The sequence below is a fragment of the Moschus berezovskii genome, chromosome 4 (genome assembly GCF_049115385.1).
Source record: "Moschus berezovskii isolate FMDL1 chromosome 4, NW_MosBer_1.0, whole genome shotgun sequence".
Taxonomy (NCBI): domain Eukaryota; kingdom Metazoa; phylum Chordata; class Mammalia; order Artiodactyla; family Moschidae; genus Moschus; species Moschus berezovskii.
Genome location: NC_142463.1, coordinates 102521981 through 102526331, shown reverse-complemented (window position 1 = coordinate 102526331; position 4351 = coordinate 102521981). Strand labels below are relative to the sequence as shown.

The following is a 4351-nucleotide window of genomic DNA, read 5'->3' as shown; positions in this document are numbered from 1 at the left end:
GGTGACATGTGGTAGAAGGGGTAGAAGCCAGGGGTGGGGAGGAGACACCCAGTATATGGGGGATTAAAGACAAGCAAAATCACGTCGGTTTAATCAGCACTGAGGGATGACAAAAACTGGAATTCCTGACTTGCTATTGGGAACAACTAGAGGGTTCTCTACTACAAGAAGAAGTTCACGATGCTAGAGCTCAGAGCCAAAGGTGCTGTGTGCGGCTCAGACTCAGACAGGAGTGAAGGAGGGGGACCCAGCGTGCTAGGTGACCATCTGGAGTTGCCATAACAGAACTGGTCGGGGGAGGGGTTCATGGAATCTTCGGGGTCCCTGCCTTCCAGGTGTCTAGGCCTTGACCGTTTGTGGCCATCACCGCTGATAGCACCCAAGCCTTCAGCAGCCACTCTTAGGTTGTCTACACACGTCCCGATACCACTGACCTATCTCCTTCCAAAAACTATCTAAGCTGAGTTCCCATTGTTCATTCTTCTGTGTATAAAAAGATTCGAGGGAGAAATACTTGGCCAGCAGGTCTTAATTTCTGTCGGGCTGTCATAAAGTCACCTCAGTTCAGTACATTTCAGTCGCTCAGTCATGTCCGACTCTGTAACCCCATGGACTGCAGCACACCAGGCCTCCCTGTCCATCACCGACTCCTGGAGTCCACTCAAACTCAAGTCCATTGAGTCGGGGATGCCATCCAACCATTTCATCCTCTGTCATCCCCTTCTCCTCCCACCTTCAATCTTTCCAGGCATCAGGGTCTTTTCCAGTGAGTCAGTTCTTTCCCTCAGGTGGCCAAAGTATTGGAGTTTCAGCCTCAGCATCAGTCCTTCCAATGAATATGCAGGATTGATTTCCTTTAGGATGGACTGGTTTGATCTTCTTGTAATCCAAGGGACTCTCAAGAGTCTTCTCCAATACCACATTTCCAAAGCACCAATTCTTCGGCACTCGCTTTCTTTATAGTCCAACTCTCACATGCATACTTGACCACTGGAAAAACTATATCACCTCATCTCTTTAAACAGATCTTAAGGCTTTTCCACAAGTGAAGGATGTCAAACTTGTAGCCTGTCATGAACTTCTTCCGTAGGTATTCTCCAGTTTAGTCTGTGTCCTAAAAACTGTAGGATAAAAGTCAGAGAACAATGCTAAGTGATTAAATAACCTTTAAACATATATTCTGTCCCATCTCAGAATTCTTTTGCTGCATCCTGTTGTCAACATATTGGCTTCAGAATAAACTTAAATATGACATCCCTACCTTCTAAATTCTTCCTCTGGGTCTGGGTTGTTCTATTTGATTTTTTTAAATGTTACTAAACACTGCACTTCATAGTTTCATTTATGTATTTCATTGAGCCTCACAAGAGCTCTTTCCAAGCTGTCAAAGTGACTAAAAGAGTTTCTGTGGATGTCCTTGAAAACACGGTGTGCTTGTGCTCAGTCACTTCATTCTTGTCTGACGCTTTGCAATCCCAGGACTGTAGCCCGTCAGGCTCCTCTGTCTATGGGGATTCCCCAGGCAAGCATACTGGAGTGGGTTGCTATGCCCTCTTCCAGGGGAGCTTCCTGACCCAGGGATCGAACCCACATCTCCTCTGTCTCCTGCAATGCAGACTGATTCTTTACCATGAGCCACTGAATACATGGGGTGCCTATCTGTTTAGGAAAGATCTGACTGCCTCGTCATATTGTTCTGTGCTCATTGAGCTCACCCACACATTGAACAGACCAGGGTTCCAGAGCAGTGTTCGTGGCACACAGTTTGATCCATCTCTTGGAGTTTTCCTCATGCCACTGACCTGTGGTTATATTCCAAAAACAGAGCATGGTGAAGTTCAAGGTCGTAGGGCAGGGATCATGATGATTCAAAGGGAATTTAAGCATTGTGTTCAGCGACACAGAAGCTGAGTTTGAGGAGAGACAGGCAGGCCCTCGGATAGTGATGGTCTGAACCAACTCCTCACTTCCTCAGCATCTCGTCCTACCCGGGTCTTGTGAGTCAGAGACTTGGGGAACCCGTACAGCATCCGTCTCTTCAGTTGAGCTGTTGCTCTACCTGGATGGAGGGTGAGATGGGGATGACAACAGGCCACTGGGCATTTGTTCATGTTAAGGTAAGAGAGGCAAAATTGGAACAACTATTTATGAAAGCTAATCTTCCCCACACCCCACGCGGTCTTCCCACTACAGTGATTCATGATACTCGGTGTGTGAGACTCAGCAAAGGCTTTAGGGAAATCTATTTTCCGGTTGCTGTGGGGCCTGACTTTCTGTGGGGGAAAGAAAAACGTGTCAAATGTCTTCATTTTAAATGTGATGAAACCAAAAAATTCACAAAAGATATCTGACTTGAGGTCAAACAGGGATGATTTTGCCATGCTACAGAAGTATATAACAGGTATAGTTCATTGAATGACACCGTGCCGGGCATTTCACACATATTATGATACTTTCTTTCATCATAATCATTCAAGGTAACACCATTGTAGTAGAGGTACGTAAAATAATTTATTAGACTAAAGTTAAAATTAAAAAACAAAAAACACTTTATCAAGGCAAGTAAGCTTTTACTTTGCATTGTGTCGGTAGGAGAAACCTATTGTTTTTATTCTGCCTTGGCCCCATTTCATACTCCTCCTTTTCTCTGTGACCTGACTTTATTCCTAGAGCCCTACCTTTTTTCAACTAATCCATTTCTATGCACTGAGCAATAGCAGAAGTGAAGGCTGGGCCCTTCTAAAGTCTTCCTGAGTGCTTATGTGTTTCAGGACACTAGACACCATCTGGAGGAAAGAGCAGCCTGTCCGTTAGAACGTGTGCTGTGCTAAGTTGCTTCAGTTGTGTCTGAATCTTTGTGATCCTCTAGCCCTCCATCCTCCTCTGTTCATGGAATTTCCCAGGCAAGAATAGTGGAGTGGGTTGCCATTTCTTCCTCCAGGGAATCTTCCTGACCCAGGGATCAAAACCGTGTCTCTTGCGTGTCCTACATTAGCAGGCGGGTTCTTTACCACTAGCGCCCCTGAGAATCCATCTGTTAGAATGGGCAGCTGCTTTCCCAGCCCACTGAAGTTAGCAGGATGTCCCAGGACAGGAAGGGACCACTTCCCTTCTACTCAAGGATCTTTTCTCTCAGTGACTGTGCTCTATTGGGCCGAACTCTCCTGAAATGGAATGTTCTTGCTCACTTTCTGGTTTCTTTTTAGGTTGAGTATTTTTAAAATTTTGTAACAAATAGCTTTGTTGAAGTTTGCATTTATAGCAATACGAGTTATTTTTCAGAAAGTGGCAGCTTGGAGAAGATTGGTCCCATCAATGAGCAAACTGGGTGAATTTAGCTTGCACTCAAAACCAGACTGAATTTAAAATTAGGGCTTTCCTCAAGTGGATAGTCAGGTGCCACAGGCGTGTGTCCCCAGGGTATTTGTCTCTGCTGTAAACTGGAGAAGAGTTAAATGGGGTCAGATGGGCCTAGTCTTTCAATTCTAGAGTCTTCCAATAGTTCTCTGCTTTAGTCACTGGAGTGGAAACACCCTTGTTCTTCTGCTCTGTCCTACTTCTGTGTTTGGGGTAAAAGGTATACAGCTCAGTGTGTTCTGTCCCCAAGCTGATCATTGTAAGAATCACCTGGGACAGTTAGTCCCAAACAAGTGCACAGTCCTCACCTGTAGCAAGTGTGACTCAGCGAGTTGAGGTGGGACCTGGAGTCTCTTTGTTAAAGGTGCTCAGGTGTGCACTTAGCTTTACCCGCTGGTTTCACTGACCTCCCTCATGATTTGAGGGGACGATTATTTCATTTATGGTACTTCTAGTGTTCAAAATTGACTGGTGCCCAAAAGATAACTCTCTGCTGCTTTGCAGATGAGGAAACAGGCACACAGAGGGTCTCTAACGGGCCGAGACCTCCTTGCTGTAAGTGCTGGAACCACATCCAGGTAACGACCCTTCTACTCCGAAACCTCATCCCACATTTTCCAGTTCACTCTTGTCTCAGATTCTTCCAAGTAGCTGTTTCCTTTACCTATACTGCATTTCTACCAAAAACTTCCCAAATGTATTAGTAATCTCTCACTTGATACTGTTTTTCACAACAGATATTTTGCAGAAAAGTCTATCACCACCCCGTGACGCATATTGGTGACTTATTAAGAAACTGAATATGGGTGTGGGTAACTTTGTTACTCTTCCCTCTTTCCTTCAGCAGTTTGTGTTCTGTTTACTTACACCAGTATAGTGTCTTAATTGCTATAGTTTTAACCTGAGTTTTGAAGTCTAGTAGAGTAAACCCTCCAGCTTAATTCTCCTTCAGTGTGTCTTGGCTAACTGAGATACTTTGATTTCTACTTACATG

At 44.8% G+C, this 4351-nt stretch overlaps 1 protein-coding gene across 1 annotated transcript in view; it reads left to right on the top strand.

Moving 5' to 3' along the window:
* The window catches only part of LOC129556737 (myomegalin-like), a 631881-nt gene that overhangs the window by 451707 nt on the left and 175823 nt on the right, over nt 1-4351 (top strand).